Raw genomic sequence first — 23113 nt, 5'->3', positions numbered from 1 at the left:
GGACTCCATCCCAGGACCCCGGGATCATGACCTGAGCTGAAGGCAGATGCTTAATGGACTGAGCCACCCAGGCGCCCCTAAATTTCATTTTCCTGTTAACACTTGTTCCAGGCTACATTTAGTATACGGGCATGGAAATGATTCTCCAGGTGACGAATGCTTCTCCAGGAAGGTGTTGATATGCTGTTTGCCATCCTCACCTTAATTAAAAGTCTTACAAGAATTTTCCCCTTCGTTGACCGAGTGCAATAACATTACAGAATATTAGTGACCTTTCTCCGCTGGGATACAGCTGAGCGTCTACAAAACCATCTTTTCTCTCTTTATGTCCTTGCATCCAACTAACCTCATTCTCACACTTCATCAGCTTGTCCTGAAGACTCTATGTTTCCAGTTAGACTCTCTGGATACTTGCTTTAAAATACAACATAAGCAATTCTGATATAGCTGAAACTCTGAAAGTCTTTTCAGAGAGAGAAGAAACATTTCTTTTGTGATCAGCCTCCGAAATCTATTAGGTAAATAGGAATGAAACCTCTTTTCTCTTTCTCATTTGAAAACACAGCCTTCCAATTTAGTCCCCCATTTTAGCCATTTTTAAAGTGTAAGATTCAGTGGTGTTAAATATCTTCATATTGTGCAACCACCCCCACCATCCACCTTTACAACTTTTTCATCTTCCAACCTGAAACTCTGTATCTATTAAACAGTAATCAGGGGCGCAATCCTGGAGACCCGGGATCGAATCCCACGTCGGGCTCCCGGTGCATGGAGCCTGCTTCTCCCTCTGCCTGTGTCTCTGCCTCTCCTTCTGCCTGTGTCTCTGCCTCTCTCTCTCTGTGTGACTATCATAAAAAAAAAAAAAAAATTTAAACAGTAATCACCACCTGCCGCCCCAGCCCTGGTGATCACCATTCTACGTTTTGTCTTTATGAATTTGATTACCCTAGGTGCCTCATGTAAGTGGAATCAGACAGTATTTGTCCTGTGTCTCAAGTAATCTTGATTACTTGATTACTGCCCCCCAGGCACCCCAATAAGCAACAGTTTTAAGAAGGCCAGGTAGCTCTCACTTTTATGTCTTTGGAAGCCCTGAGTCACTGTGATAAAATCTGGCTACTTTGCTGTAGAAACCACATGTGCAGAGTGTGGTGCCTTCCCTTCTCAAAACAGAGAGACCATGTGTGAGGAAAGAGGACCTTAGACAGAGTGAGAAAGAAGACCCAGCCATTTCAGTATCCCAGTGGGATTCAGCCCCACCTGCCCTACCAAGGAAGTGCAGACGTAGGAGTGACCCCTGGCAAGAACAGCAGAGGAACTGCCCAGCTGGGCTCAATCCAGATTTCAGAACCACCAGTCAATGAAATTGCTGTTATTTTAAGCCACTAAGTTTGGGGTGGATACTATGCACAAATAAAAAACCAGTATCTTCTGGCAAGATCCACATAAGGAGGGGCAGAGGGAAGCAGCATACGTGAGTAGGAGGGTGAATAGATGGGGCGCTGCTGAAGAGGAAGAGGAAGCCCCACAGCGTGAGCCTGAGAGACTGAATTCCAAACTGTAGGATAGTATTTAAAGCAATAGGTGAGGGGTGCCTGGGGGGCTCAGTGATTGTGTATCTGCCTTTGGCTCAGATCCTGATCCTGGGTCCTGGGGTCGAATCCCGCATCGGGCTCCTAGCAGGGAGCCTGCTTCTCCCTCTGCCTCTGCCTCTTTCTGTGTGTCTCTCATGAATAAATACATAAAATCTTAAAAAAAATAATAATAAAGCAGTAGATGATGCCACAGGTCAGAGATCAGGCTCTAAGTTCAATTCTGTAAGCTCCTCTTCGCCTTCTGAACCTTTTGAGTCTTGTCCCTCTCTGTCTCTCTGATATAAAAATAGCTACCAACCAGAGGCATATAAACAGGGATTCTGAGCCACATTGTTTCAAATCAAGTCTCAGCAATAGCACCTACTAGCTGTGTGACGTTGGGTGAGTTACTTCAGCTCTCTGGGCCTCCATTTCCCTATCTGTAAGATGGGACTAATTATAGTACCCACCCCTATAGACTTGTTATGAGAGTAAATGAGTTAATAAATGTGAAACATTTAGAAGAGTACCTGGTACATATATGCATAGGGTTAAAGTTATTTAGTGTTATTGGGGTGCCTGGGTGGCTCAGTCCGTTAGGCATCTGACCCTTGATTTCAGCTCAGGTCATAATCTCAGGGTCCTGGGATTAAACCTGACCTCAGGCTCTGCATTCAGCACAGAGTCCACTTGTCTCTTCCCCTCTGTTCCTCTCCTACTCATTCTCTCTCCTTCTCATAAATAAATAAATAAATAAATAAATAAATAAATAAATACATACATAAATACATAAATACATCCTTTTAATGTTATCAACAAATACTAATACACACCCTTGGTCTTTTTCAGACAAGCAACACAGTATTTCAGATTTCCAACCACTACTGTATACAATTACCCTCATTTGGGATCCCTGGGTGGCGCAGCGGTTTGGCGCCTGCCTTTGGCCCAGGGCGCAATCCTGGAGACCCGGGATCGAATCCCACATCGGGCTCCCGGTGCATGGAGCCTGCTTCTCCCTCTGCCTGTGTCTCTGCCTCTCTCTCTCTCTGTGACTATCATAAATAAATAAAAATTTAAAAAAAAACAAAACAAAAACAATTACCCTCATTTCACAGAAACTAAGGCTCCAGGAAAGTAAATAAGACCACTTTTTCTTTTAACACCTTTGAGTCATCTTACAATATTAAAGAAAGTAGTATCTTTACAAGGAAAGCTTGTAGGAAAAATAAACCTTACACAAGCATCCAGACACCATCTTCAAGTTAGGAAGGGTTGCGGAGAGGACCAGAAATTGACGTTGTTCAGTTGCTCCAGGGGGTGGAAGTGCTCGCAACAGGCGGAAAATCAAGGGATGTAGAATTTGGCTCAGCCTTATGGAGAAGCTGCTATTTACACTTTCCAAAATATCTCCAGTTCCTAGCTCAGTGCTTGGCAACAGCTCTCAGCTCTCAATAAATAATTGAATGAATGAATGAATGAATGAGTGAATGAGCAAATAAGAGCTTTCCGAAAAGGCACAGACTACCTCAGGAGCACTCTATCCTGGCATGTGTGTAAGAAGAGGCTACAGCTAAGCACCTGGTGCAGGGCCAGAAGAAATGCTACTGACATACAAATACGCTGAGTCTTCAGGAAGAAAAATGACCCTAGAGAATATGCAGTAAGAGAAATTCACTCAGAACCACTAAGGAGCTGAATTCCTTTTTTTTTTTTTTTTGTTTTAGGATTTTACATATTTATTCATGAGACACATACATAGAGAGGCAGAGACATAGGCAGAGGGAGAAGCAGGTTCCTCTCTGCTTGGCTGGGACTCGCTTCCAGGACCTGGAATCACCACCTGAGCCAAAGGCAGATCCTCAACCAATGAGCTACTCAGGTGCCCCTGAATTCTGACTTTAAAAGTTGCTGTGGGGGGATCCCTGGGTGGCGCAGCGGTTTGGCGCCTGCCTTTGGCCCAGGGCGCGATCCTGGAGACCCGGGATCGAATCCCACGTCGGGCGCCTGGTGCATGGAGCCTGCTTCTCCCTCTGCCTGTGTCTCTGCCTCTCTCTCTCTCTGTAACTATCATAAATAAATAAAAATTTAAAAAAAATTAAAAATATTAAAAATAAATAAATAAATAAATAAAAGTTGCTGTGCCACAGTTGAAAGTAACCGCCACGGGTAAAATCAAGGAAAGGAAAAAGACTGTAAGCCGCATGCCTCCGCAAGGAAAAAAAAAGGAAAAGATGATTCAAAAGGGTATTGGCAACATATAAAGTATTAATAGAAATTAATGGTAACCCCTCCCATTTGAGAATTCACAATGTTGCCAACCACGGTGAGAAACCGAAGTCTCAATGGAAAAATGAGGTATCTTCCAATTTTTGAAGCTACTGGAGCCTGAGAGAAGCAAGTTCAAATTCCGACTGGAACATTTAATCATTGTGGGACTCGAGGCAACTTCCCAAGTCCTCCAGGCTTCAGTTTTGTCACGTGTACATCAACAAAGCTGCAGATCAGTAATTACGCACGGAGAGAGCACACTATATGCAAAGCATCTCCCACAGGCCGCAGTGCATGTTGGCGCGCGCACCCACACACCCACACACCCACACACCCACACACACACACACACACGCACCCGTACAGTACAAGGAGCTGCTGGGCCGCCTGGGAGGCTCAGATCGTTGGGGGACCGCCTTTGGCTCAGGTCGCGATCGCAGGGTCCTGGGACGGAGCCTCGCTCGGGGCTCCCTGCTCGGTGGGAGCCGGCTTCTCCCTCTCCTCTGCCCCTGCTCATTCTCTCTCTCTCTAATTAATCAATCAATCAAGTAATCAATTAGTTTATTTATTTATATATACATGGAGCTGCGTACGATGCCGAAACAGACCCGACGCGAGGATGGCCCGTGTCGCGAGCCGGGGAGCTCCGGCCTCCGGTGTCAACAGCGGCGCTGAGGCTGCTCGGCAGCTGCGGGGACCGCCGGGGTGTGCGCGGCCGCGCGGGGCCTCCGCAGCCGGTGAGCGCGGGGCCGCCGTAGCCGCGGTGGGGGCGGGAGTCTCCCGCTGCCAGGGGCCAGGTCACCCCGGGGTCTCGCTCTCAGCCGCTTCGCTGCCTGCGCGTACGGCGATGCTGTGACCTGGGGTCCGCGGCCCTGCGGTCGCTCCCAGCGCCGGACCCCACGGGCCCATCACGGCCCCATCACGGCCCCATCACGGGCCCATCACGGCCGCGGGCGTGAAAGCCGGGAGGGGACGCCCCGCGGGACCCGGCAGGGCCCAGCGGCCGCGGCGGGTCCCGAAGCCAGCCCCTAGGGGTCACCCGAGCGACGGCACGGCCGCTCCGCCGCCGCTCGCCCGCGCCCGGGCCGCCCCTGGGAGGAACACGCGGCGCGGAGCCAGGGCCCGGCGCGCGGAGGGCGGGAAGCGCGCGGGGGCCGGGGCCGGGGCGCGGGGGCCCTCGCCCCGCACCTGCTCCGGGGAGGCGCCGGCTGCTCGCGGCGGGGGCGGGGAGCACCTCACAACTCCAGACTCTGGTTTTCAGGGTTATTGCTGTAGATTTAGGACCGGGGTGTGGACTTTGACGGCAAAGGGGAAACAAAGAATTAATGGATCAGAACTTTTCTTCCTTTGTTCCCCTCTGCCTCTAACCGCATTTAGGATTTTTTTTTTTAAGATTTTCTTTATTATTCATGAAAGACACGCACACACAGAGAGGCGGAAACATAGGCAGAGGGAGAAGCAGGCTCCCTGCAGGGATCTCCATGCGGACTCGATCCCCCGCCCCCCGACCTTGGGGGTGACACCCCGAGCCACCTAGGCTTCCCCCCATTTACATTTAATGGCTTGTGCTAACTCACTCTGCTGGAAAAAGTAATAAAGCCATGCTGACTTACCTGTGCATACTAGTGAATAGAATGTTTTCACAAACAGCGTCTGGTTTGAGCCCCCTAACACACCTGTGGAATAGACAGGACAAGGGCTATCATCCCCATTATACAGATGTGAAGAGTGAGGTCCAACAACCGTAACCGTAACAGTGCCCAAAACGTATTCACTTCGTCTGGAAGAGATAAACATATCCCTGGTTCTTAAATTAAATATTTTGTATGATTAGCCCATACAAAATATGGCCCATAGCCCATAGTATATAAAGACTCGGCATTATTCAAACTCCGTATTCATCATCTCTGCCCGCCCCCCCCCCCTCCCCTCCTCATTATATTTGCTGGTCACAAGAGGGAAAAAGTTATAGCCCACAGCAAGGAAGAAGACAGTTCTAGATGAAAAGAGACTTTAAATACACACTAAGTACAATCTATGATCCTTGATTGGATCTTGATTTGAATGAATCATTGAAAGGCACATTAGGGATCAAATGGAAAATTTTGAATATAGAGTAGGAACTAGGTAACACTAAGGAATTATTGTTAATCTTGGCAGGGATGATGATGCTATTGTAGTTGTTTTTTTTGTTTTGTTTTTTGTTTTTAATTTTTTATTTATTTATGATAGTCACACACACACAGAGAGAGAGAGGCAGAGACACAGGCAGAGGGAGAAGAAGGCTCCATGCACCGAGAGCCCAACGTGGGATTCAATCCCGGGTCTCCAGGATCGTGCCCTGGGCCAAAGGCAGGCGCTAAACCGCTGTGCCACCCAGGGATCCCTGGTATTGTAGTTGTAAAGAAAAATGTTCTTGGGGCACCTGGAAGGCTCAGTGGTTGAGTGCCCACCTTCCTTTGGCTCAGGTCCTGATCCCAGGGTCCTGGGTTGGAGTCTCAGATCCGGCTCCCCACAGGGAGCCTGCTTCTCCCTCTGCCTATGTCTCTGCCTCTCTCTCTCTGTCTTTCATAAATAAGTAAATAAAATCTTAAAAAAAAAAGAAGAAAAAATGTTCTTGTTTTTAGAGCTTCCCCATGATATCTTTTAAAAATGTTAGCACACAAATAAATACATAAATAGTAAATGAAATATATTAGCAAAAAATAATAATGAAGCATATGTGACAATATACTGACAGTTGTTAACTCTAGGTTATAGATATACATATACATATTTATTCTATTTTTCTTGAGGTTTAAAGTTTCATAATAAGTTTTTAAAAACTGCTGAGAAAAAAATTAATTAATAAAACTGCTGAGAAAGACAGTGACTCATTCTTCCTTTTACAAGTGTCTTTGTCTTTTAAATATTTTTTTGTATTTTGACATTTTCTTTGACTCCTTTTTAGTGTATAGAAAATTTGATGGGTGTGGTGTCTGGCTGGCTCAGTTAGAGGAGCAAGTGACTCTTGATCTCAAGGTCATAAGTTCAAGCCCCACATCAGGGGTAGAGATTACTTGAATAAATAAATAAACTTTAAAGAAAAAAAGAAGGAAAATTTGGTGTGAAACATAAATGCGAAAGAGGCCTCATCTTACATCTGATTGCAGTTTTAAAGCTATAATTGTCTTTGATCTCACCCTGCAGATTACAAATGCGAGCCAGTGCATAGAATGTAAAAAATTCTTTTTTTTAATTCTTCATAAAAGAAAATAAAATGGTGCTCTGAAGGGTGCTGTGATTTTTGTTGTTGTTGTTGTTTTCTTTTTTTCTTTTCTTTTCTTTCTGCTTTTGGTTTTGAAACCATTTCAAACTTCCAGGAGTTGCAAGAACAGAATGAGGACTCCTGTGGACACTTCACCTGGATTCATCAATTGCTAACACTTTGCCATGTTTGCTCACCTCTTTTTCTTTCTATCTAACACAGTTATATGCATTTTTTCTGGACTATTTGAAAAGAAACGGCAGAGGTCATTCCCTTTTACCTAAACCTAAATACTTCAGTGTGGATTTTATGGGAATGGGGACTTTTTACAAAACAACACAATTATCAAATTCAGGAATGTTTAGCATATACAGTCTGCACTCAAACTTTGCCCATTGGCCCACCAACATCCTTCACAGCATCTCACCCCAATCTAGAATTCAGGATCAAGCTTATGATCATGCATTGCATTTGCTCTTAGTCTGGAACAGCACGTTAGCCTTTCTCTGTCCTTCACACTTGAACAATGAAGAGTATAGTCCAGTTGTTGTGCATAATTTCCCTTAATTTAGGCAGAAAACCTAATAACGCTCTTTCATTGTAATTCCAAGGATTTTACCAATTCAACCTCTATCTTCTTCAAGAGGTAGAATTATATTTACAGAAGAAGAGAAAAATTGAACTGTTAAACTTTGAAAGTATATATAAAGAATATTATTCTCGGGAAGCCTGGGTGGCTTAGGGGTTTAGCGCCGCCTTCACATCAGGTTCCCTTCATGGAGCCTGCTTCTCCCTCTGCCTGGGTCTCTGCCTCTCTCTCTCTCTCTCTCTCTCTCTCTCATTCTCTGTGTGTGTCTCTCATGAATAAATAAATAAAATCTTTAAAAAATATATTATTCTCCCAAAGAAGATTCAGAGAGGCTTCAACGGTGAATAAGTTAGTTAAATAAACCTACATGACACTATCAGTTTTTTTTTTAAATCAGGTTTAAGCTAGGTGAAAAGATTAACTGATGACTATAATAATTAGCAATAAAACATACTATTAAGGGAACCTCTGGTGATCTCTAAAAGTTTGGGTTTCTTTTAATTTTATTATTATTATTACTTTTTTTTTTCTTTTTTACTTAAAAAAATAGCACATGGGGTGCCTGGCTAGCTCAGTTGGTGGAGCATGAGACTCTTGATCTCAGGGTCATAACTTCAAGCGCCACGTTGGCCATGGAGCCTACTTTAAAACAAAACAAGAAACAACAACAAACAAAAGCCTTAAAAAATAACATACATTTTTTTTTTCATACATTTTTTTAAATCTGGGATGTGTAACTGGCAGAACTGGCCATAAAAGCTTTAGGGGTCAATACAAAAGTATTGTATTTTCTTACTTATACAAAAGTAATAAAATCAAATTACAACTGAAGATATCTTCCAGAATGTGGATTCTCAGATAGAAGTAACATCAAAGATTCCCCAATCAACTGATATTTTACCAAAAAAAAAAAAAAAAAAAAACCAAAACCCAGTCTATACCCTACAGAAACACTGAGAAATGCACACAGATGTTTGTACAAGGATTTTTCCCCAATACTGTTTATAATAATGGGGGCAAAGGAAATGACCTCAATGTCCATCAATGGAAGGGGTCTTTTTCATTAGGCAAATTCTTCAGAAGTTATTTTTTAAATTTGCCAGGGGCAGGGAGTGATTGCCTGGCTGGCTCAGTAAATGATGCAACGCCTGATCTCAGGGTCATGAGTTCAAGCTCCGTATTGGGCAAGGAGCCTACTTTAAAAAATAAATAAATAAAAAGTTTTTTATTATGAAAAATTCTTTTAAATAGTTTTGTCAGGCAGCCCCAGTGGCCCAGCGGTTTAGCGCCGCCTTCAGCCAGGGGTGTGATCCTGGAGACCCAGGATCGAGTCCCATGTCAGGCTCCCGGCCTGGAGCCTGCTTCTCCCTCTGCCTGTGTCTCTGCCTCTGTGTGTGTGTGTGTCTGTCATGAATAAATAAATAAAGTCTTAAAAAAAATGTTTTGTCAACATATTAGATTCTCTATAGCCATTAAATAATTATGCAAATGTATTTATTGAAACATGCCCATCATATATGAAATGGCATAGCAAACTCTAAAATATCATCTATAGTAAGTAAATGCATATAGCTGGTGTGGAAACAGAAAAAATCTGAAAATTAATATACTGAAATATCACTAGTGATAGATGGCCTCCATGCAAGACGAGAATTGATTTCAATTGACTATTCTATCTTTAATAAAGCATGACTTTTGTATCAATGATTACCTCATTAAACAGGAAGAATACGGTGATTTTCATTGCAAGAAGAAGCAAATTTCGGGATCCCTGGGTGGCTCAGCGGTTGAGCGCCTGCCTTCGGCCCAGGGCGTAATCCTGGAGTCTGGGGGTCGGGTCCCACATCAGGCTCCCTGCATGGAGCCTGCTTCTCCCTCTGCCTATGTCTCTGCCTCTCTCTGTGTGTCTCTCATGAATAAATAAATAAAATCTTTAAAAAAAAAAAGAAGAAAAAAAAAAGAAGAAGAAGCAAATTTCTTTTCATTTTCACTTTTATCAGTGAATATTAACCACCTCCAAAAGCATGTGGAAGAATGCTTTGGAATTGTTACTGGCTAGAGACATTATTTGTAATATCCAGGTTCAGAAATGCACTAAAGATAACAGGGAAGAAAGCCATACCAACAGTGTATTTGAAAATGGAATTATTATTTTAACCAGAGTTAAAATCTGAAAAGAAAACAGAGTATGTCTCACTCATTTGAGATTGACATGCTGTGGAAAAATTTTGGGGTGGGTAGAGATATGGATGGATGGATGGATGGATGGATGGATGGACAGATAGATATAAGGATGGACAGATAGGTGGATGGATGGATGGATGGATGGATGGATGGATGGATGGATGGATATACAGATGGACAGATAGGTAGATGGATGGATGGATAAATGGATGGATGGATAGAAAGATGGATGGACAGACGAACAGACTTCAATATGTGTGAATGTTCATGGCATACCATTCCATAAAGAACTAGAAGCAGCTGGGAAGAGAGTTGGACAGGTAGACTGATCCTAGGTTTTCATCCTTCCATATTTACAGGCAATTTCCACAGTGACTGTACTTTGTTTAAGTTATCACACCCTCCTAAGAAAGAGAAGGGAGAAGTTCAGGCCTCTGCTACTTCTCCAATCTCTGCCCAATAAATCACCCTGTATTGGCAACAAAGAGTAGATGAAAGCATGGTGAAGAGATAACCACCACTATTTTAGGAATTCTTACCCTCTGGAGGAGGTGTGGGGCCCCTGCAAAGTCTAGAAAAAGGTATACTCAATTCTGGCTGGATTTCAGGAGAATCTTGACTCCCTAGAATCCCATCCATTAATTTTGTTGAGTCTCACCAAGTCCATGTTAAGAACTCCCAAGCTTGGCTACTCCTTGGCTGAGCTAACCTGTAGCAAGGGATGACTAGACCTGGCAATGACAGGCAGAACTGGCCATAAAAGCTTTAGGGGTCAAGCCCTTGTATTCCTATTTGACATAGGGGATCTTGCTACCTTGAATGTAGCTGAAGCAAACAGGCACTTAAAATTAGGAAAGAAGGGGACTGAAGTTAGTGTATTTTTCTGGTTAATATTTTGAGTTAAAACAATGCCTTTTAGAACAAGTAATTCACCACAGTCCCCAGTAGTGAATTAAGGACCAGAATCCATGATTTCTCACAAAGAAAAAGAAAGAAAGACAACTGAGCATGCATTTATTTATTCAACAATTTTTTTTTTATTCAACAAATCTATATTGAGTTTCCACTGTATGCCAGGCCTTCTTCCATGAATGGAGACATAACAAGGAACAAAACAGACAAAGTAGCTGCCATGCGGAACATGCTTTTTTGTCGAGGTGGGGGATGAAGACAATAAACACGTAAACAAACAATTATAGGATATAATGTCATAGGGTCGTAAGTGCCAGAAAGAAAAATGCAGTAAAGGAAAGACAAAAAGAGCAATGGGAAGGTTTTAGGACAGAGGAGAGTTAGGGGAGGTTTGGCTGAGAAAAAGACACTTGAACAGATGCCAGAATAGAGTGAAGGAACAAGCCATGCAAGCATCTGGGGAAAGATTTTTCCAGGAAAACAGAACAGGAAATGCAAAAGCCCTGGAGAGAGAATGTGCTCCATGTGTTAGAAGCAGATAGGAGGCCGCTGCGGTAGGAGGGAGGTGAATAGGGGAGATAGTGGAGCAAAGTCCAGGAGGGATGCCGGAGTCAAACCATGTGAGGGTTTAGAGGCCACAGGAGGGACTTTGTCTTCTAAGACTCATGGGAAGCCACCAGAAGGAGGCTTTCCAGAAGGGCAGTATCACAATCTGACTTTAATTTTATGACAGCTCACTCTAGCTGCTGTGTGGAAGGGAGTAGGAGGGTGAGTGTGAAAGCAGAGACAAGAAAAGAGAATGTTTCTATTTCCCTTTCTGCATGGTACTGGTGATTTTTAATGGTCTCGGGGAAGAGAACATAGATATAAAGATTACTGGATCAGGGGCAGCTGGGTGGCTCAATCAGTCAATTAAGAGTCTGCCTTTAGCTCAAGTTCATGATCTCAGGGCCCTGGGATCCAGTCCCAGGGAGAGGGAGTCTGCTTCTCCCTCTCCCTCTGCCCACTTGTGCTCTTTCTCTCTCTCTCTCTCTAGTAAATAAATAAAATCTTAAAAAAAAGATTATTGGATCAAACTCAATCTTTCAGACCAGTTCATTCTATCAGTATGCAGGCCCTGGAAATGAGACAGTAATCACCCACCTAATACTAGCTGTGATACTGTGACTTATAATAAATATACATAGATTTGGTCTTTGTCTCCATTTCTGGCACAGAGCTTCTAAAACCTTTGGAATTTCCTAAGTGATAAGAGTGACAACAGTGGGGCAGCCCTGGTGGCGCAGCAGTTTGGCGCCACCTGCAGCCTAGGGTGTGATCCTGGGGACCCAGGTTCGAGTCCCACATCGGGCTCCCTGCATGGAGCCTGCCTCTCCCTCTGCCTGTGTCTCTGCCTCTCTGTGTGTGTGTGTATATGAATAAATAAATAAATTGTTTTTTTTTTTAAAAAGTGACAACAGTGTATTTGGTTGTGTTAATAAGGTGTCTTTCAGGCCGAACCTAAGGATGGGGGCTGGTTACATGGAGAACCAACTATATGACTAAAGAGCTGGAACATTCAGTCCCATCCCCCTGATCTCTGGGGAAAGGAGGGGGCTGGAAGTTGAATCAATCGCCAATGGTCAGTAATTTAATCAATCATTCCTATGTAATGAAGCCTCCATGAAAACCCAAAGGACAGGGTTCCGAGAGCTTCCAGGTTGGTGAACACACAGAAATTTGGGGAGAGTGGCTTGCTCTAGAGAGAGCATGGAAGGTCCACATCCTCCTTTGCCCCCATACCTTGCCTTAGGCATCCCTTACATCTGGAAGCTCCTGAGTTATATTCTTTTATAATAAACCAGGAATCTAGTAAGTAAAATGTTTCTTTGAGTTTTGTGAGCTCCTCTAGCAAATTAATCAAACCTATGTTGAGGGTCTTGGGAACGTCCAATCAATCCATAGATGGCCAGTCTGAAGCCTAGATGACAAACTGCCTTGTGATTGGTATCTTTTTTTTTTAAAGCTAAACTTCTTTTTTTTTTTTTTAAAAGATTTTATTTATTTATTCATAGACACAGAGAGAGAGGGGCAGAGACACAGACAGAGGGAGAAGCAGGCTCCACGCAGGGAGCCCGATGTGCGACTCGATCCTGGGTCTCCAGGATCACACCCCAGGCTGCGCCAAACCGCTGCACCACTGGGGCTGCCCTTGTGATTGGTATCTGATGTGGGGAAGTAGGGGGCAGTCTTGTAGGACTGAGCCTTTAACCTGTGGAATATGACACTGTTTCCAGGTAGATAGCAGTCTACCTAGAATAGCAGTCTAGATAGCAGTCTAGATAGCAGTCTACCAAGAATCAGATTTGATTTGAATCGCAGCACACCCCGTGGGTATCTGAAAATGGCTTTGTGGTGTGTGAGGTTGCAGGTGTGGCCCATACCTCCTTGTGAAGCAACAAGAAATATTGCATCCTAGCATCTAAAGGATTTAGGGATTGTGGTCTCCATCATATTTCCATTAAGTCACCAATCTGGTACCTGTAGAATGAATCTAGTAGGATGATTATAGACTACTGCAAACTCAACCAAGTAATGGCTTTATCACAGCTTCCAGGCCAGATACAGTATCTTAGACAGGGATTAGTATGACCTCAGGCACATAGACTGCAAGAATCTGCCAACAGACATTCCTAGACACAGTGTTTCTGTTGGACACTGGTACCCAGCAAAATCAGTTGCAAGAACAGATGATAATCTAGCTAGACTTCTGAGACAAGTCTCAACCCTGGAGGTCTAAACCAATAATACCCCACTTTGGAAAGGTAATTAGGATAACAGTTGAAGTCTCTTTCTTCCTCCAGTCTGGAAGAGTGTCAAGATAGCTTTCCACAGCCATCAAAAAGAATGAAATCTTGCCATTTGCAACGATGTGGATAGAACTGGAGAATATTATGTTAAGCAAAGTTAAGTCATTCAGAGAATGACAAATACCATATGATTTCACTCATATCTGGAACTTAAGAAACAAAACAGATGAACACAGGGGAAGGGAAGGAAAAATAAAAGAAGATGAAAATTGAGAGGGAGGCAAACCACAAGAGATGCTGAACTCTAGGAAACTGAGGGGAGATGGTGAGGGGATGAGGTAATTAGATGATGGGCATTATGGAGGGCACTGGATGTAATGAGCACTGGAGATTATATGAACTGGTGAATCATTAAATTCTATCCTTGGAACTAATGATACGGTATATGTTAACTAAATTGAATTTAAATTAAAAAAAATTTAAAGATATTTTTCCATAGATCAAGCTTGTGTACTCGATCATTTTTACAGCATTTTTGTAAATATTCCTGTTCACATTCTACTTCAGCTTTGGATGTGGTTACCAGGGGTCTAACCCTTGGATTTCTAGACAGCAATGCCCTCTCTGGCCAAATGTGCACTTTCCCTAGAAAGCCATATTCCAGCAATGAAACTTGTGCTCTTGTGTATACCACCTGCGCATACATTATATAGGCCATATGTAAATACCCCAAAGAACAATCACGGTTCTTAAGCACTCTGAAAATTTTTCTATGTAAATTATTATAAACAATTTCAAAGACTGGGACAATAGAAGTCAATTTTGATTTTGCAGATGTGTTCTTGTCTATCCCAATCAGAAAAGAAGGACCAGAAACAGTTTGAGTTCACACATAATAGACAACAATATACGTTTACAGTTTTCCCTCAGTGTTATATTAACTCTTTCCTTCTGTCATAGTATAGGTCAAAGAGAACTAGATCATCTTGAGAGCCCACAGAACATCCCATTAATCAATGACACTGGTAACACTGTGTTGATTGGACCAGATAACATCAGAGGCCTTGGTAGGACACATGTTCTCCAGAGGGTGAGAGGCTTGCTATATCTATAGCTGAAGGAATATTTTATCTTGTATCTTCTACTGTGAAGAAGGAAGCATGGTGCCTTCTGGGCCTCTTTGAGTTCCAAAGACAACACGTTATACAACTAGAGATAAGGCTTTGACCCATATACTGGGTGACACAAAAGGCTGTCAGCCTTGAGGGAGTCCCAGAGCAGGAAATAGGTCTGCATGAAGTCCAAGCTATGGTGCTAGCAACCCTGTCATCAGGCCCTCTGGTGTCAGAGACACAGTGCAGTCTTTACAGCAAGTCCCAGTGGAGAACCCCAACACAGGCTAACCTCTCCAAGTACTGCCTCTGAGCTGGTCCTCAAATTATGCCTTCCACAGGCTGCTCCGACACTCCCTCAGCATGGCAGTTTCTGGTGGAACGGAGTGTGATAGGACCATGATTGCAGGCCCACTCCCACATTTCCTATGCTGTAGAGTGAGTCTGAGTCCCTGCCTGGTCTGATACGTTACGTGGGATACCAGAACACTCTGGTTTTGTTTTGTTTTTTAAGAGTTTATTTATTCATGAAAGACACAGAGAGAGAGAGAGAGGCAGAGACATAGGCAGAGGGAGAAGCAGGCTCCATGCAGGGAGCCTGATGTGGGACTAGATCTCAGAAATCCAGGATCACTCCCTGAGCTGAAGGCAGATGCTCAACCACTGAGCCACCCAGGTGTCCCCAGACCAGTGTATTAAACACTTTTTTTTAAAAGATTATTTATTTATTTATTCATAGAGACACAGAGAGAGAGAGAGAGAGGCAGAGACTCAGGCAGAGGGAGAAGCAGGCTCTATGCAGAGAGCCCGACATGGGACTCGATCCAGGGTCTCCAGGATCAGGCCTGGGGCTACAGGCAGCACTAAACCGCTGCGCCACTGGGGCTGTCCTTAAACACTTTATAAACCCTTACAGAATGGTTCTGGCTGAGGCTCAGAATGTAGAGAAAGGCAAACCCAGGCTCAGAATATGTGTCTATTCTTGAGAAGAAACTACTGGCCCTTCCAAGATAAAATGGATCCAGCAGGGTCAGTTGAGCAGCTGCCTTCGGCTCAGGTCATGACCCCAGTGTCCTGGGATGAAGTCTCTCATAGGGCTCCCCGCAGGGAGCCTGCTTCTCCCTCTGCCTATATCTCTGCCTCTCTCTGTGTGTCTCTCATGAGAAAATAAATAAAATCTTAAAAAAAAAAAAAAAATGGACCCAATATGTCAACTTCTCTCCCAGGGTCAGTTGCTGGCAGCTGGACATTCATCAGTGGCAGTCTTGGTAAGTGTGAATCAATAATGCTTATTCCCTGCATAATCTCCTGTCCCACTACCATGGCCACTTGATTCATGTGTCTATCATGCTGGCACTGAAATGATGAATGATAGGACTAGCTGTCAGTCAACTGACCAGGTCATTGTGTCTACTTGGTTGTTTCATGCCTCTTCTGCTGCTACTCTCTGAGACATGTTAACATTTGACACGTTTCATGCCCACACCTGTATTTCTATTCATATACTTCTACGCCAGACTTCCTAGTCTGCAACCTTCCAACCTCCTTTCCTTCCAGACCGCTAGTCAACTGGCCAGGCCATCTGCCACTGTCCATGAGTTCCTATATATTCTAACCCTAGTGTACATCTCTTCCACACAAAGTACACTACTCAAAGTTCTATCCACTGGGAGGATTTCCCCTTGCCATTATCTTTTAAGGTTGCTGAGAGGTCTGTAGAAAAGATATGATCCATTTTTAGCTTGCCCTCCTATGCAGGCTACACCCATCTGCAAAACAAACTTGACTGCTTTTTATTCTTTGGCTGGTCATGCAGAATGCCCATACAGTCCTGAGTACGTGCTGAAGAGGGGCACTGGGGCAATAGTGGTTAGGGACCATGGGGTTGTCTGGGATCCTGCTCATGCAACTTACTTGTACCCTCTGTTCCTGATATTCTCAATTCTAAATGTAGCACCTTCAGTTTATGATGGATTTTTGCTAGGACCCCCTTATTTAGGACTTGGTTGATCTGCCCCAGTTCATGATGAGAAATTTTACTGCATGATCGCTTGGTGACCAATTGACAGGCCTTCTATCTTGACCAGAGCTTTACAGCATGACAGGAATCATTTTTTCAAAGACATGTGATTCTCTACTGCAGATAGCATGGCTGTGTTCTCACTTCCCAAGGCTTTAAATTGTGATCCCCCACTGGGACTTGCCATAAAATCCTTCCTTACCAATCACAGCTCCAACACCATGCAGTGTGCAAGATCATATGGCCTGACTGACAGGGCTGCTCATACCTCACCCTGGGCCTGACACAGAGTGCTTTCCTGCACAAGATCCCACCCAAACCTAGCAGGCCTGCACATCATTGCTGCAGCAGAAACCAAAAAAGTATCTTTGCCTTCAAGTTTTTGTCTGTTTTTTATAAACATGACAATGAAGGTGGTTAAAACCTGGAGGACCCAGCAGAAATACTTCAATTTACATGTAGGAACCCAGCTTGGGTAAATAAAAGGTAGAGAATACAACCCCAAACCATCTAGGATCTTTCTTCTTAAGGCATGCAAATATCAAACTTTCTAGTTGATTAGTCAGGCATGAGAATTCTACCTTAAAAACAAAAAAGTACATCCTGTTGTCCTCATGTCTTGATCTCACATGGGTTCTTGTCAGATATTAATACATTACATTTTTTTTAAGCAGAGGAAGTGGCTAGGGCAAATTATTTTCTCAAAGGCTGAGAATAGGGCAATGCTTCATTTCCTCCCACCACACACTCAGAAAAGATAGCTATCTGGCTGGAATTCATAAAGTTTTTACTGCCTCAAGTCTAGCAGAAGGGTCCCAACAATAATACAGTGTCCTAAGTGACCCAATTTTCTACTATAAATAAAAGCTTTGTACTTGTGATTATTTTAGGGGAATCCACTCTGGAAAATGTTCAGAAAAGTTCAAGCTTAGCTGGTACTGTTTTCCTGTCTCATGTCCTTTATTTATTTATTTTTAAAGATTTTATTTATTTATTCATGGGAGACAGATTGAGAGAGAGACACAGGCAGAGGGAGAAGCAGGCCCCATGCAGGGAGCCCGACGTGGGACTCGATCCCAGGACTCCAGGATCACGCCCTGGGCCGAAGGCAGGCACTAAACCGCTGAGCCACCCAGGGATCCCTAACTACTATAATCTTATGCTAAGTATAATCATATTTAATTTTCCAGAAAAATCTAGTAAAGTAAGGTTATGTGAGGGGTTTAAGAGGCCAATCCTGGTCTTAATGATTTGCTAGGAAAACACATGAGACTCAGCATATTATCACACTCATGGCGTTGAGTTATAACAGTAAGTAGATACAAAGAAAAATTGGCATTGGGAGAGGTTGCATAGGGTGAAGTGTAAAGGAAGCCCTGAGCTTTCAAGAGTCTCCTCCTAGTATAGTCATGCAGGATATGTTTAATTCCTCTAGAAATGAGCTCTGACAATGCATGCAAGATGTTATCTACCAGAGAAAGCTCATTGGAAGACTCAGTGCCCAAGATTTTTATGGGGGCCTGCTCATACAGGCACTCTGTACTTAGCATGTCTCAAATTCCAGACTCCCAGAAAGAACTCAGGTGTTTGGCATAAACCATTTCTTGCCAAATCCAAACTGCCAATCAAGGGCCAACCTTGCAAGCAGGCCTTTCAAAGAGTGGCAATCTCAGGACCGCTGTGCCTGTCTATGCTATGTCTTGTAGCTGATTTTCTGCATACAGGCACGATTATCCCGATTATCCCTCTTAAAATATATTTTACATGGGGGATCCCTGGGTGGCTCAGCAGTCTAGCGCCTGCCTTTGGCCCAGGGCATGGTCCTGGTCTCCTAGGATCAAGTCCCACCATCGGGCTCCCTGCATGGAGCCTGCTTCTCTCTCTGCCTGTGTCTCTGCCTCTCTTTGTCTGTATCTCTGATGAATAATAAATAAAATCTTAAAAAATAAATAAAATACTTATATTTTTATATTCATATATATTATCCATTTTTAAAAGATGTAAAACTGAAACTCAAATAGGCTATCTTGCTTTAAACCATACATGTCATATATGGCAAAGCCAGTATCTGAACCACAGTATATCTGCCTCCAGAAGCTGTGTGTGTGGTTTTACTACTATGTTGTTGTATATCAAATCATAGCATCTAATGTACATGAAATATATTTCACACTGAGATTATCTTACATGCATACAGATTCCTCTATGAATAAATCCTTTCACTGATAATTATAGCTGCTATCAGCCTACAGACAGAAGGAAGAAAAGGAAGAGGTTTTAGTCTCAATATTTCTCATTTCTAAAAGATGTAAGAGGACTTCTGCTTTCCAGTATTGCATCTAAGAAGCTTAGAAGTTGTCACTCCATCGTAACAAAAAGTAAAAAGCTGAACAAACTAAAATATCAACATTTCTTTTTAGATTCCTTAGAAAAGGGAAGTCCCTGGGCAAACCACTGTCCCCCTCCCCCCAAATTGGAGAGACTGACAGGTAGATACAGAGAACTCACCAAAGCAAATACTGCCAGGGGAACCAGTGTCAGGGCAGGGAAACCTGAACTCTCACTGATGAATTACTGGAGGCTCAGTGTAGACGAGTCCAAGAGATACAAACTCCAGGGAACTCAGTTATCAGCAGGACCCCATCCTTCTGCTGTACGTCCTGGAGCTCTACCACTTTCTCCCTTGGCAGGAGGAGGGAAAAAGGAACTATTTTGAAATACATTAGATCAGGGTACCTGGCTGGCCCAGTCAGTAGAGTATATGACTCTGGACCTCGGGACTGTAGGTTTGAGCCCTACCTTCAGTGTAGAGACTTACTTAAAAATAAAACCTAAAAGGGATGCCTCGGTGGCCTAGTTGGTTAAGTGTCTGCCTTTGGCTCAGGTCATGATCTCAGAGTCCTAGGATGGAGTCATGCATTGGGCTCCCTGCTCAGTGGGGAGTCTGCTCCCTCTACCTCTCCCTGCTGCTCGCAATCTCTCTCTCTCAAATAAATGAATAAAAATCTTTTTTAAAAAAGTAAGTGAATGGGACAAACATTAGAAACACAGACTCAAATTCAGAGTAAAAAATTGGCGGTTGCTGGAACGGAGGTGGGTAAGGGCACGGGCAACATAGATAAAAGGAATTAATAGGAATAAAATTCCAGTTATAAAATAAACAAGTCATGGAGATGAAAAGTACAACATAGAGAATATAACCAATAACACTGGTAGAAATTAATGAAGAAATAACATGTGTATTTGTGAGCCTTTTAACACAAAAATAAGGCCGCCCATGAAAAGGGTTTATCTGCCCTCTTCACTGTAATAAAGCACAAATACAAAAACATAAATACGTTGTCTAAAAATAATAATGAATCAATCTATTCTTATCCATTTCTGCAGCGCAGAGAAACTACTTTGTAGTGTCTATACCATGATGTTTGCTCTGCAAGCTTCTTGCATTTGATTTGCAAAGCAGAAAAGGATCCTCCTATAGGGCATCATTTATATATCAGCACAACAAATACTTTTATCAACTGCCAATCCTAAGAAAATGAGGGGCCATTCATGCTTCATCTCAGCTGCACGTTTCCTATCAAATCATAGCAGCTTTATATAAATGAATCAGGGTAAGACTTAAGGAAGGAAGTCAGTGATTACTTCACTCTCCCCCTAACCCATATGTCCTTTCTTTGTCTTCCTAAACAATGCTTTTATGACCCAAATGCCACTCTGAGTCTTGGTAAAAATTTCAGCCCCATAATTTGCAAATGAAGTGAGCTTGAGCAAGCTACTATGACTTTCTGAATCTCAGTTTACTCATCTGTAAAATGGGGACAAGAATATATCTCATGAAATGACTATAAGGATTTAATGACATAATGCATGTAAAGTTCTTGGCACACTGGCTGGCATTAAAAACATACTCAATTTAATTTGTTTAATTACTATCACTCTAACCACAAGTGCCATTAAGTGATCACCCACAATCTTTTTTGAAATCAACGCAATCTATTAGAACAGACTTTTTCTTTCTCTCTCTATTTTCCCCTCCTCCTTCTCTGTCTCTTATTTTTTCCCCAGTAGCATTTATGCAATGCTAGCATTATTCTTCTCTGTGGGGGCTGGATATTGGGAAAGTCATGGAAAGATCCAAATGGGACATTTGGTGCCAAATGTTGAGTGTTGGGATCCATCTGGGACTTTTCCTGTGCTCATGAGCAAGAGCTGAACGTCAGAAGATGCCAGACGGCAGGAAAGTGAGAACCAGCTGGGACCTGGAGATAACTTTGGAGCTAGGAATGCGGCTGCATTCGCTAGCACTTTTTTGTAATCTTTCTTTTTTTTTCTAAAGATTTTATTTATTCGTTCATAAGAGACACAGAGAGAGAGAGGAAGAGACATAGGTAGATGGAGAAGCAAGCTCCCCACAAGGAGCCCGATGTGGGACTCGATCCAGCATCCTGGGATCATGCCCTGGGCCAAAGGCAGATGCTCAACCACTGAGCCACCCAGGTGTCCCTTTTGTAATCTTTCCTGATAAACTTCTGCTTATTTGGCATGTGGGTGCCTAAGGTGATGGGATGATGGGAGGGAATTGTGCAACAGATTATCCTAATATATTAAAACTTTACTAAAGTTTACTCCTTCAAGGGCAGCCCGGGTGGCTCAGCGGTTTAGTGCCACCTTAGGCCCAGGGCGTGATCCTGGAGACCCGGGATCGAGTCCCACGTCAGGCTCCCCACATGGAGCCTGCTTCTCCCTCTGCCTGTGTTTCTGCCTCTCTCTCTCTGTCTCTCTCGAATAAAAAAAAAAAAAAAAGTTTACTCCTTCAAGGTAAAGCTATAACAGTACGTAGCCAGCTGCCAAGATGCCAGTAAGCATCATGAGCTTAGACTGGCTTATCTTTCCTACATTTCCTTGTAACCCCACTTGGGCCCAGTAGTAGTAGTGTTTCGTGAGGAATTGGGAGTGCTGGTAGCAGTAAGAGTTTGCTTATTAAAGGATCTAGTTTGGGCAGCTCTGATGGCTCAACGGTTTAGTGCTGCCTTCAGCCCAGGGTGTGATTCTGAAGACCAGGGATCGAGGCCAACGTCAGGCTTCTTGCATGGAGTCTGCCTGTGTCTCTGCCTCTCTCTCTCTTCTGCGTCTCTCATGAATAAATAAATAAAGTCTTTAAAAAAAAAAGGATCTAGTTTTTATTGTGATGAGAATTTCACAATTTATACATATTTCAAATCATTAGGCTATACACCTGAATTTATGTTATATACCAATTATACCTCAATAATAATAATAATAATAATAAAGCCCCTCCCCCATAAGGATCTAGAACATTTTACCCTAAGTTTAAAAAAAAAAAGCTCAAAATTTGTAGTCACAAAGATTTGGAGTTCAAAGTTTACTTCTACCATTTATAGCTCTGTGTCTTTGGATATGTTCCTTTACCTCTGGAGCCTTGGAAAACAAGACAACAGCATCTGTTCTCACTACTTTAGGATTCAAATGGAGGGATGGCTGGTTGGCCTAGCTGGTGGAGATCTCAGGATTATAAATTTGAGCCCCACGTTGAGTGTAGAGAGGACTTAAAAACAAAACAAAACAAAATCTAAGAGTCATATGGATTAGCAATTGTAGAAATGTGTTATAAAATGCCACATCATAACAATATTATGGTACCACCTAAAGACTGCCTAGGAGTAAGGCTTTATGCAAACTTTTCAGAGAAAAGTGTTTCCTGCCTCCAAGAATGAGCTGAATGAACTGAACCAGAAGGTGACACTCCCCAATAATCCAGCAATTTAATGAACACCCCAAATAAAAACTCGGGAAAAGGGGACACCTGGCTGGCTCATTCAGTAGAGCACATGACTCTTAATTTTGGGTTCATGAGTTGTCACCCCATGTTGGGTATAGAGTTTACTTAAAAAAACAAAACAAGGGATGCCTGGGTAGCTCAACAGTTGAACATCTGCCTTCGGCTCAGGGCATGATTCCAGAATCAAGTCCCACATCAGGCTCCCTGCAAGGAACCTACTTCTCCCTCTGCCTATGTCTCTGCCTCTCTCTCTCTCTGTGTCTCATGAATAAATAAATAAAACCTCAAAAAAAAAAAAACCTATAGAAAAGTACTAGTTTCAACATAATATTTTTAAAAACTATTAATTGCTTTCTTTCATAAATTTCTCAATAGGAAACACTACACTTAAAACAAAATTAAAACTGTAAAATTAAAAGTTCACCCAATGTTTAAAATGACAAGCCTGGTCATTTATTTATTAAAAAACTAAAATAGGGGATCCCTGGGTGGCGCAGCGGTTTGGCGCCTGCCTTTGGCCCAGGGCGCGATCCTGGAGACCCGGGATCGAATCCCACATCAGGCTCCCGGTGCATGGAGCCTGCTTCTCCCTCTGCCTATGTCTCTGCCTCT

General features: G+C 43.1%; 1 long non-coding RNA gene across 1 annotated transcript in view; it reads right to left on the bottom strand.

Annotated features, from left to right (window-relative positions):
* Nucleotides 1-5042: 5042 nt before the first annotated feature.
* Nucleotides 5043-23113, bottom strand: part of LOC144319315 (uncharacterized) — a 31425-nt gene continuing 13354 nt past the window's right edge. Inside the window, exon 5 of the long non-coding RNA XR_013385180.1 lies at nucleotides 5043-5521. This is a non-coding gene — a long non-coding RNA (uncharacterized LOC144319315). The remainder of the gene's footprint in view (nucleotides 5522-23113) is intronic.

This window comes from Canis aureus, chromosome 1 (genome assembly GCF_053574225.1).
Source record: "Canis aureus isolate CA01 chromosome 1, VMU_Caureus_v.1.0, whole genome shotgun sequence".
Taxonomy (NCBI): Eukaryota; Metazoa; Chordata; class Mammalia; order Carnivora; family Canidae; genus Canis; species Canis aureus.
This window is presented reverse-complemented; position numbering and strand designations above follow the sequence as displayed.